This window comes from Canis lupus, unplaced genomic scaffold, assembly GCF_011100685.1.
Source record: "Canis lupus familiaris isolate Mischka breed German Shepherd unplaced genomic scaffold, alternate assembly UU_Cfam_GSD_1.0 chrUn_S1738H1934, whole genome shotgun sequence".
In the NCBI taxonomy this organism is placed as follows: domain Eukaryota; kingdom Metazoa; phylum Chordata; class Mammalia; order Carnivora; family Canidae; genus Canis; species Canis lupus.
This window is the reverse complement of record NW_023330588.1, coordinates 9,746-22,190: the sequence shown is the minus strand read 5'-3', so window position 1 is coordinate 22,190 and position 12,445 is coordinate 9,746. Positions and strand designations below refer to the sequence as shown.

Below are 12,445 nucleotides of genomic sequence, written 5' to 3'. Positions count from 1 at the left end.
CCAAAGGGAACTAAGGCTTGGTCCCTGGACAGAGATGGAGCTGTGGTTCTTGCTTCTTTCACAGAAGGCAGAGGGGAATTCTGGGGCATTCTGTGTACCCTTTTCTTCCCCAAGGGAGGCAGATAGGATAGGACATGGGTGAAGAGGGGAAACAAGATAAGAGAGAAGACTAACTCTTGGATTTTTCTTTTGGCAGATAGTCCAATATTTATGATTTTTGCCATGGGTTGTGCTACTGAAACTGTCCTCAACTTGAGGAATATAAGTATATTGAATAACATAAAAATCCGTACCAACTGTACAGAACAAAGCAATGGAGATCCCCACTGATGTTCATCACCTCATCAATCTTGACTGGTCCCTTCTTGCTCAAAGTCTTGCTTTGAAGTTTGCACACTTCCAAGCTCATAATTCTACAAACCTGAAAAAGTTGGAGTCCTCTGATGTCTCCCCTCCCCAACATTCTCCAGACATTGCAGAATTAAGTTGCTGATATTTCCTTAAGTATGTTTGTAATCTTTATTAGTAACTCAGGTTAAAAAAAATCTTATTGAAGGGGGGTCTCTGGGTGGCTCAGTGGTTGGCACCTGCGTTTGGCGCAGGGAGTGATCCTGGAATCCTGGGATCTAGTCCTACATCAGGATCCCTGCATGGAGCCTGCTTTTACCTCTGCCTGTGTCTCTGCCTCTCTCTCTCTCTCTTTCTGTGTCTCTCATGAATAAAAAAATAAATTAAATATATTTTAAAAAAATCTTATTCATTCATCTAATGGATTCTTTCTTCAACCCAAGTAATAAGTAAGGAAATATTAGATAGCATCTCAGGCTGTGTCCCACAAGTCAGGGGCAGTCACAACCATTCTTCATGTGATGCCATGAGGAAGCAGGGGTCAGGAATAACCCTTACAGGATCCAAACTATGATGTCCTCATGGTGCTGAACACAATGGACACCGTGATACCTGCTCATATGGATCTCTTGATTCTCCAAATTCAGTTTCCTACAGGGTGCAGTAAGTTGCATAAAAGAAAAGAATACCTCACACGTAATGATGACCTTCTGGGAAGCAATCTGTTGTCTGTATCGTGCTGGGGCCCTCGCACTCTATAAGCTTATCTGAGCCTGAAATCTACATAGACTGTGGCTTTCTCCTTGGGACTATGTCTCCATTTTCTCTTCCCTGGGCTTTTGAGCAGGCAGCGTGCAGAGTTTATATGTCCAGGACTCGTTTTATGCATATTCTCACTGTGTGCTCAGCACAGTGATGGAAACTGCAAAAGACACAGGGTTCTCCCTCAGGGATAAGGAGCTAATACACAGAGAATGATGAAAGGATTGCATGTAACTGCACGGAATTCTAAGCACAAATAATCAGAGGGGCAGGAAAATTCAGGGAGGAAAAAGGAAGTAGAGTCAAAACTGGTACACAAAGGTGGTAAACTGAGACAGGGCTTGAGGAAGGAGTGTGTATGAAAGTGAAGTTCCCACTGGGGAAATGGTAGGCTAAAAAATGGTTAAACAGCAAAGTCCCCAGAAAGGCAGTAAATCAAAATAGAGCCTACACAGGAGACCTTTGATAAGGAAACCCTTAGGGTAATAATGGGAAATCCTGTGCTGATTCAACTCCAAGGAGGTCACATCAGCTCAAGTGGGCTGGTGTTGCTGTTACCACCACATACGTTTTACAAAGAAAAAGTGGCAACAGGATGGAGACTCTAACCCAAATTGTCAATTTACAATCTGGGACTTTATTCTCTGTGCCATCCTGCCTCTCAACCAATAACCAAGTCCTGGACACATCAGTCAGCTTGGACTACCACAACAAAGTAACATGAACAAGGTGGCTTAAGCAATAAAAAATTACTTTTCTCAGTTTTGGAAGCTGGAAGTTTGAGACCAGGGTGCCATCAACACTGTTGTCTTCTGAGGTCTCTCTCTTGGGCTGTCTTCTCCCTGTGTCTTCACATGATCCTTCCTCTACATGTGTCTGCTATATATTGGATGTTTGTGCACCCTACCCCCAAGCAATGGTATTGGATAGTGGGGACTTTCAAAGCTTGCCACCCTCATGAATAGCATCAGTGCCCTTATAGAAGAGGCTCCACAGAGCTCCCTTGCCCCTTCCACTGTGTGAGGACACAATGAGATGGCTGTCTATGAACCTGGAAGAGAATCCTTAACAGACATTGAGTCTGCTGGTCCAAGTCTGGAGCTTGGTCTTGGTCTTCCAGGCTCCAGAACTGTGAGAAATAAATTTCCATTGTTTATAAGCCATCGGTTGTGTGTTATCTGGTTGTAACAGTTCAGATGGACTAAGGCAGTGTCTGTGTCCCAATCATCTATTATAAGGATATCAGTCTGATTGGATCAGGGCCCACTATAGTGACCTCATCCTAAAAGGCTATGTCTCCAAATACAGTAAAGTTCTGAGGTATTGAAGACTAGAACTCCAACATATTAATTTTGGCAGAACACAACTCAACCCATAGCAAAGGGTTATAGAGTAAATGACTTTAGGCATTGAGAAAAACTTTTCAACTATTGCTCCCGTATGAAGTGGTTGGCACAGTGTCAATACACAGTGTATACTTAATAGGTATAACCCATTATTCTTTTTCTTCTCTGCATCCTTCTCATCTATGCCCATTACCTTCCCATTTCTTTTCCCCAATTTTCCTTTCATTTTTCTACTGATTATTTCCCTGTTTTGCTACTCTTTCCCTGAACTTCATTCTCTTCTGGAATAAGCAACAGTCATACCTCCAAGAGAGCACGGCAGTCATTCATGGGTGTGGCAGCCAATTGATCACTATATTCTGTGGGTAAGAATATGGGGCTAGAGAGCAGCATCTGCATCTCAGGAGAGAGATTCCATGAGGTCAGGGGCCTCCGAAAGAACATAAGATTCCTAGGGATCATCAGCATTCTGAAAACTACAGAACACTTATGAAAGAAATTGAAGAGGACACAAAGAAATGGAAAAACATTCCATGCTCAAGGAGTGTAAAAACAAACATTGTTAAAATGTTTATGCTATCCACAGTAATTTACACATTTAGTGCAATCCCTATCAAAATATCACCAGCATGTTTCACAGAGCTGGAACAAATAACCCTAAAATTCCTATGGAACCACAAAGGACCCTGAATAGACAAAACGATCTTGAAAAAGAAAAGCAAAGCTGGAGGCATTGAGATTCCAGAATTCAAGCTGTATTACAAAGCTGTGATCATCAAGACAGTATGGTACTGGCACAAAAACAGACAGTGGACCAGAATAGAGAACTCCGAAATTGACCCACAACTTGATAGTCAACTTATCTTCAACAAAGCAGGAAAGAATATCCAATGGGAGAAAGACGGTCTCTTCAACAAATGGTGTTGAGGGAACTGGACAGCTGCATGCAAAAGAATGGAACTGAACCACTTTCTTACACCATACACAAAAATAAGTTCAAATGGATGAAAGATCTAAATGTGAGACAGGTGACAGGCACTGAGGTGGGCACTTGACGGGATGAGCACTGGGTGTTATTCGATATGCTGGCAAATTGAACACCAATAAAAAAATAAATTTATAAAAAAAATAAATGTGAGACAGGAAACCATTAAAATCCTAGAGAAGAACACAGACAGAAAACTCATTGACCTTGGTCTTAGCAACTTCTTAGTGGACAGGTCTCTGGAGGCAAGGGAAACAAAATCAAAACTGAACAATTGACACTTCATCAGGATAAAAAGTGTCTGCACAGTGAAGGAACCAGTCAACAAAACTAAAAGGCACCCTATAGAATGGGGGAAGATGTTTGTAAATGACGTATCTGACAAAGGGTTCGTATCAAATCTGCAAATGATTTATCAAATTCAACACCCAAAAAATAAATAATCCAGTTAAGAAACGGGCAGAGGGCACGAATAGACACTTTTCCAAAGAATAAATATAGATGATTAATAGACACATGAGAAGATCCTCACCATCACTCGTCATCAGGGAAATACAAATCAAAACCATGATGAGATAGTACCTCACATGTCAGAATGGCTTAAATTAACAAGACAGGAAACAACAGGTGTGGGGAAAGGGAAACCCTTTTACAATGTTGGTGGGAATACAAACTGGTGCAGCCACTCTGTAAAACAGTATAAAGGTTCCTCAAGAAGTTAAAAATAGAACTACCCTATGACCCACCAGTTACACTAGCAGGTATTTCCTGAAAGTGTACAAAATACTGATTCAAAGGGATACATGCACCCTAATGTTTATAGCAGCAACATCCACAATAGCCAAACTATGGAAAGAGCCTTAATGTCCATTGACAGATGAATGGATAAAGAAGCAGCAATATATATATAATTATATATATAAAATATTACTCAGCTATCAAATAGAGTGAAATCTTGCTATCTGCAGCAGCATGGGTGGAGCTAGAACCTATTATGCTAAGTGAAATAAGTCAGATAAAGACAAATACTATGATTTCACTTATATGTGGAACTTAAGAAAGAATACACATGAACATGGGGGGAAAGAGAGGGAAACCATAAAAATGAATGTTAACTATGAAGAACAAACTGAGGGTTGCTGGAAGGAGGTGGGTAGGTGGGGATGGGTTAAATAGGTGATGGGTATTAAAGGGGGCACTTGTTATTAAGAGCATGGGGTACTGTGTGTAAGTGATGAACCACTAAATTCTACTCCTGAAACACGTATTACACTGTATATTAACTAACTGGAATTGAAATAGAAACGAAGACTATAAAAAAAGGAGGAGGAAGAGGAGGAGGAAGAAGAAGAAGTGAGTTATAATTTATAGGGTTTCATCCCAGGTAAGGAAATGTCAAATAGGTTTCTGCATAAATGATAGCAGACCCATTGCCTATGTGACATTGAGTCAGTGTTAAGGAGGAAAAGTCAATGAGACTTGAGCTCCCCAGGCGCTACCTGAGCGGGGAAGTGAAGCATTTTCCTCCAAGAAAGACTTGGCCACCTCTGAAGATGAAACCACATGAGAAGGAACTAGTTTGGTCCAAAAGAAAAAGCACATCTTTGGATTTGTACTGTTATTTCATTCAGACCCACTACCTCAGCACTTTATACAGGGCACAGAAGCCAAAAGTAAATCAATTTAGCTTCATAAAAATACGTGAATACAAAATGCAAACATGCTATTTTTCCATTTAAAACACATGCAAAAAATCTATTAAAGAAATTTTTAAAATTCAGTAGGCTAAACAAAAATAAATGAGGTATCTCTTTCAGTTCTAACCTGTTTCTTCCATCCTGCAAACAGAGCCTCTGTAGACAGAGGAGTACACAAGTGGCCAAGAGGGGACACAAAATTCAAAAGAGAGAACACACACACACACACACACACACACACACACACACACACACACGGAGAGTAAAACCCAGGCATGTGTGTAGGTAAAAGAGGCAGTGAAGTACTATCAGGATGGGGAAACAAACAGAAGGGAAAGGTAGGGATGAATTTATATTAAAGAATGTCTCCATCTTGTGGTCATTATGGTGTAACCACTAATTAAGTCAAGTTTTATTTCCATTTATTCATCCATCCATCTTTCTGTGCATTTATTCACCAACCTAACTGGTACTTTCCAGTTGTGGCAGGCACTGTTCTGAGTGTTAGGGCTAGAGTAGTGAACAAAATTCCCTGCCTTTCTGTAACTTCCATTCTGGTTAGAGTTTACATTAATTAAACAACTATAATGTGTGGTATGTTACATCAGAAAAACAGGGGCGGGTATATCAGAAGCTGTTGGGGGAGGCAGTCAGGATTTTGATCAGGGTGACTTTCAGTAAGTCCTCAGTGAGGTGGGAGAAGGGCCTGAGGAGAGGGAAAGAGGGACGCCCCAGTTGTGTGGGGAGGGAACATCCAGGAAGAGGGAACAGTCAGTGCAAAGGCTTTGAGTGGAAGGCTAAGGCTGGTGCTCAAGAAGGGTGAAAAAACCATCTGGGGCTGTAGTGTGGTGAGCAGGGAGGTGAGTGACTAGGTGAACTTCTAGAAGAACCAAGAGAAGAACAAGGAGGTGAGGAAGGAAGGAGGCAGCACAAGGAAGAAGACCAGGTTTGGTCTGGTCATACAGGCTTTGGTTTTGGTGCTGAGTGAGGTAATGGAGGATTCTGAACCTGGGAGGGATGAGATAGGACATGTTAACTCTGGCTACTCAGTTAGAGGAGCCTCCAGGGAACCCAGACTTGTTAGGGCCACTGTGGTTCTACAGGTGAGAAATGGGGTAGGCTTGGATCAAGGCTATGGGGATGGTAAAAATGGTAATATTCTAGATACATTCTGAAAGAAGATTCAACAAGGTTTTTGTAGTGTAAGTGCCTGAAAATCAGCTTTTGATTGCTGAGGCATACATTTCCAAGACATCTATTTTGAATAAACATATTGCCAGCTATATGATACAACTACTGCTAAAACAACTAGATAAGAAAAGGAACCAGGGTGTCCCATCTGAGTTTCCTTTTTAGAAAGTCCTTGGCAATCTAGATTATTGACCACTTAAGGAACTCTGCTATCACCTCTTGTGCCCTAATTCCTGCTCTGTTTTAAATTTATGAGTAAAGAGTAAAGCCAAGAAATCCTAGGTAGCCTACCCTCAATCTCAGTAAGGAGAGTACCCAGGTCTGTAATCTCTATCTGACACCTTGCTTGATGGCTCTTGGGCATGCCATATGCCTTCCAAGATCTCTGAGTAATAAATTTCTTTTTTCAAAGTCCCTTGATAGTTGTTGCTGAGATACATCTTCCAATAATAATAAGAGCCACAAGGGCCATGCCAACCACAATATTGGCTCTCGATGGGAAAATGTCTGTGGGGACTTGCCATAGGTAGTGGGGGCCCAGGTGAGTGCCTCAGGCATTCCAAGCTAATAATATCACTATCAATAGGCTGAGAAGGACACAGAACAAAAACTACAGGAGTTCATGATTACTAGACAGCCCTTCAAAAAATATTAGAAAGGAAGAATGCTCACCATTTGCTTCAATGTGGATGGAACTGGAGGGTATTATGCTGAGTGAAGTAAGTCAATTTGAGAAGGATAATCATTATATGGTTTCACTCATACAGGGAATAAAAGAAACAGTGAAAGGAATTATAGGGGAAAGGAGAGAAAATGACTGGGAAAAATTAGAGAGGGTGGCAAAACATGAGAGACTTCTAACCCTGGGAAATGAACAAAGGGTTGCAGATGGGGAGGTGGGCAGGGAGGGGGATGGGGTGACTGGGTGATGGGCACTGAGGGGGGCACATGACAGGATAAGCACTGGGTGTTATACTATATGTGGGCAAGTCAAACTTCAATTAAAAAAAATAAATATTAGAGGGCTCTCCTTGAGCGGGAAGGAAAGACTAAAAGTAACAAAGACAAGAAAGGACCAGAGAAATCTCCAGAAACAATGACAAAACAAGTAATAAAATGGCACTAAATAAATATTTATGAATAATTACTTTGAATGTAAATGGACTAAATGCTCAAATCAAAATACATAGGGTGTCAGAATGGACAAAAACAAACAAACTAGATCCAACTCTATAGTACCTACAACATACTTATTTGAGATGTGAAGACACCTGCACATTGAAAGTGGGGTGACGCAGAAATATTTATCACACAGACGGATGTCAGAAGAAAGTTGGAGTAGCAATACTCAGATCAGATAAACTAGATGTTAAAACAAAGATTAACAAGAGACAAAGAAGGATATGACACCATATGATAATAAAGGAGACAATCCAACAAGAAGATCTAACCACTATAAATATTTATGCACCCAATGTGGGAGCAACCAAACATATAAAACACTTAATAAAAAATACAAACTATATATATAAATGTATATATATAAACAACACAACAAAAATTAATTAATTGATTATAATACAATATTACCCCAAAGATACAGAAGCAATGAAACGCCGGGACACCTGCAACCTGATGTTTCTAGCAGCAATGTCCACAATACCCAAACTGTGGAAGGAGCCTCGGTGTCCATCGAAAGATGAATGGATAAAGAAGATGTGGTTTATGTATACAATGGAATATTACTCAGCCATTAGAAATGACAGATACCCACCATTTGCTTCAACGTGGATGGAACTGGAGGGTATTATGCTGAGTGAAATAAGTCAATCGGAGAAGGACAAACATTATATGGTCTCATTCATTTGGGGAATATAAATAATAGTGAAAGGGAATAGAAGGGAAGGGAGAAGAAATGTGTGGGAAACATCAGAAAGGGAGACAAAACATAAAGACTCCTAACTCTGGGAAACAAACTAGGGGTGGTGGAAGGGGAGGAGAGTGGGGGGTGGGGGTGAATGGGTGACAGGCACTGAGCGGGGCACTTGACGGGATGAGCACTGGGTGTTATTCTGTATGTTGGCAAATTGAACAACAATAAAAAATAAATTTATTATTAAAAAATGAAAATAAAAAAATAAAATAAAATCATGAATGAGAAAGGAGAGATCACCACCACCACCAAGGAAATACAAACGATCTTTAAAACTCATCCTGAGCAGCTATACACCAATAAATTGGGCAATCGAGTAGAAACGGACGCATTTCCGGAAAACCACAAACTACCAAAACCGGAACAGGAAGACACAGAAAACCTGAACAGGCCAATATCCAGGGAGGAAACTGAAGCAGTCATCATCAAAGATCTCCCAAGACACAAAAGTCCAGGGCCAGATGGCTTCCCTGGGGAATGCTATCAAACGTTTAAAGAAGAAACCGTACCTATTACTACTAAAGTGGTTCCGAAAGATAGATGGAATGCTTCCAAACTCGTTCTTGGAGGCCACCATCACCTTAAGTCCAAAAGCAGACAAAGATCCCACCAAAAAAGGAGAGTTATAGACCGACAGTCCTCACGAACACGGATGCAAATATTCTCAAGACACGAGCCGATGGGATCCAACGGTACATTAAGAAGTTACTCACCATGACCAGGTGGAATTTATACCAGGGATGCAAGGCTGGTTCAACACTTGGAAAGCACGCCACATGACTTAGCAGATCTGCAAGAGAAGAAACAAGAACCAGACGATCCTCTCAAGAGATGCAGAGAAAGCATTTGACAAATACGGCATCCATTCCTGATCCAAACGCTTCAGAGTACAGGGATAGAGGGAATGTTCCCAGCATCTCCAAAGCCATCTACGGAAAGTAAAGCCCTCAGCAAATTATCATCCTCAATGTGGAAACACTGGGAGCCTTTCCCTGAAGATTGGGAACGAGAGACAGCGATGTCCACTCTCACCATGGCTACTCACATACTACTAGATGTCACGGCCTCAGCAATCAAGCGACAGAAAGAAATAAAAGGCATTCAAATCGGCAAAGAAGTAGTCAAACTCTCCCTCTTCGCCGATGACATGATACCGTACCTGGAAAACCCAAAAGACTCTTCCCCAAGATTGCTGGAACTCCTACAGCAAGTTCAGCAGTGTGGCAGGATACTGAATCAATGCCCAGAAATCAGTGGCCTCTCTCTATGCCAACGATGAGACCGAAGATAGAGAAATGAAAGAGTCAGTAACATTTACAATTGCACCCAAAAGCATGAGGTACCTAGGAATACACCTAACCAGAGAGGTAAAGGATCTCTACCCAAAAAACTACAGAACACATCTGAAAGAAATTGAGGAAGACACAAAGAGATGGAAAACTACTCCATGCTCCTGGATTGGAAGAATTCATATACTGGGAAAATGTCCACGTGACCCAGGGCAATTTACACATGGAACACAATCCCTATCATCAGAAATATCACGGGCTCTCTTCAGAGAGTTGGAACAAATCATCGGAAGATTAGTGTGGAATCAGAAAAGACCCCAAATGGCGAGAGCAATATTAGAAAAGAAAACCACAGCTGGCGGCATCACAATGCCGGATTTCAGGTTGTGCTACAAACCTGTGCTCATCAAGACAGTGTGGTACAGGCACAAAAACAGACACACAGATCAATGGGACAGAAGAGAGAAATCCAGAAGTGGACCCTCAACTCTATTGTCAAGACCATATATTCGACCAAGCAGGAAAGACCATCCACTGGAAAAAAGACAGTCTCTTCACTAAAGGCTGCTGGGAACGTTGGACAGCCACACGCAGAAGAATAAAACTGGACCATTCTCTCACACCGTACACAAAGATAAAACTCAAAATGGATGAAGGATGTAAATGTGAGACAAGACTCCATCAAACTTCTAGGGGAGAACACAGGCAACACCCTGTTTGAACTTGGCCACAGCAACTTCTTGCAAGATACATCCATGAAGGCCACAGAAACAAGACCAAAATGAATCATTCATCAAGATGAGAATCTTCCGCACAGCAAAAGAAACACTCAACAAAACTAAAAGACAAACCTCCAGAATGGAAGAAGATATTTGCAAATGACCTGTCAGATAAAGCGTGAGTTATCCAAGATCTCTAAAGAACTTATTCAACTCAACAGCAAAGAAACCAGGAGTCCAACCCTGAAATGGGCAAAAGACACGAACAGAAATGTCACACAGGAAGACATAGACATGGTCAACAAGCACACGAGACAATGCTCCACATCACCGGGGTCACGGAAATACAGATCGAAAGCACAATGAGATACCACCTCACACTGGTGAGAATGGGGAACAAAAAACCAGACAGGAAACAACAAATGTTGGAGAGGATGTGGTGAAAGGAGAATGCTTTCAAAATTCAAAAATTTCAGAAATAGCCATACTCACCTGATAGGGACCAAGGGGGGGCTGGCGTGCTCCCAGCAAGCCTGGGGAGATTGGGAAGGGGGAAGAGGGAAGGGGGGCAGGGGCGGAAGGAGTAAGGGAGTAAGGGGGGCAGGGGTGGAGGGGGAGGGGGCGGAAGGGGGAGAAGGAAGAGCCAAGGACCTTCGCGGGGTTCCTGGGGCACAGCAACCCAGGCCCTCAAGCCACCACCCCAAGGCCGTGCCCTGACGGTGGACGGTGCCTGCATCCAAACCCCTGTGAGCGCATGCGGAAGGGTTCGGCACCCTCCCTGAGCCTCAGTGGAAAACCGTGTGCAGGTGCTTCAGAGAGGTAACAACCGATCTGCCCTGCGATCCAGCAGGTGCACTGGTGGAGGTGTGACCCAAAGGTACAGATGCAGGGAAATGCCGTGACACCCGCACCCCGAGGTTTAGAGTGGCAACACCCACAACAGCCACACTACGGAAGGAGCCTTGGTGTCCATCGAAAGATGAATGGATAAGGAGGGCGAGTGGTCTCTGCACACAATGGAAGATTACTCAGACATTAGAAATGACAAACACCCACCATTTGCTTCGACCTGGATGGAACCAGAGGGTATGACGGCTGAGTGAAAGAAGTCAATCAGCGAAGGACAAACATCATATGGTCTCATTCTTCTGGGGAGGATGAGAAAAAAATAGTGAAAGGGAATAGAGGGGAAAGGAGAAAAAATTGAGTGGGAGATGGCAGAAAGGGAGACCGAACATGAGAGAGTCCTAACCCTGGGAAACGAACAAGGGATGCAAGAAAGGGAGGAGGGCGGGGGGCTGGGGGTGACTGGGTGATGGGCACGGAGGGGGACATTTGATGGGATGAGCCCTGGGGGGTTATGCTCTATGTTGGCAAAATGAACCCCAATAAGAAATACACCTAGAAACAAACACACAAACCTCCCGAGACACAAAAGTCTGGGGCCAGATGCCTTCCCAGGGGAATTCTATCCAACGCTTCAAGAAGAAAGCATACCTGTGCTACTAAAGCTGCTCCGAAAGATAGAAAGAGATGGAATACTTCCAAACTCGTTCTTGGAGGCCAGTGTCACCTTAACTCCAAAACCCAAGACCCCACCCACCAAAAGGGAGAATTCTGGACCGATGTCCCTGATGAACACGGATGCACACCTTCTCCACAAGCTACGAGCCAACGGGATCCAACAGGACATTATTAACAAGTTACTCACCATGACCCGGTAGGCTTTATCCCTGGGGTGCAAGGCTGCTTCAGTACTCGGAGAGCACTCAAGGTGCTTCATCAGATCTGCAAGAGAGAAAACAAGAACCAGATGATCCTCTCAAGAGACGCAGAGGAAGAAGCATTTGACAAAATATGGCATCCATGCCAGATCCAAACGCTTCAGAGTACCGGGATAGAGGGAACGTCCCTCAGCATCTTCAAAGCCATCTACGAAAAGCCCGCAGCAAATTCTCATTCCCAATGGAGAAACACTGGGAGCCTTTCCCTGAAGACCAGGCACGAGATGGGGATGTCCACTCTCACCGCTGCTATTCTCAACAGAGTACGAGATGTCATGGCCTCAGCAATCAGGCAATGAAAAGAAATAAAAGGCATTCAAATCATCAAAGAAGAAGTTAAACTCCCTCTTCGCCGATGACATGATACCGTACCTAGAAAACCCAAAAGACT

At 42.9% G+C, this 12,445-nt stretch overlaps 2 long non-coding RNA genes across 4 annotated transcripts in view; one reads left to right on the top strand and one right to left on the bottom strand.

Annotated features, from left to right (window-relative positions):
- LOC119878569 overlaps positions 1–651 on the top strand; it is a 42,429-nt gene extending 41,778 nt beyond the window's left edge. For all 3 annotated transcript variants that reach the window (XR_005387007.1, XR_005387009.1, XR_005387008.1), the window contains exon 6: positions 197–651. This is a non-coding gene — a long non-coding RNA (uncharacterized LOC119878569). The remainder of the gene's footprint in view (positions 1–196) is intronic.
- Positions 1–12,067, bottom strand: part of LOC119878570 — a 33,299-nt gene extending 21,232 nt beyond the window's left edge. Inside the window, exons 1-2 of the long non-coding RNA XR_005387011.1 lie at positions 11,982–12,067; positions 8,976–9,052 (exon numbers count right to left, since the gene is read on the bottom strand). This is a non-coding gene — a long non-coding RNA (uncharacterized LOC119878570). The remainder of the gene's footprint in view (positions 1–8,975; positions 9,053–11,981) is intronic.
- Between the last annotated feature and the right edge of the window lie 378 nt (positions 12,068–12,445).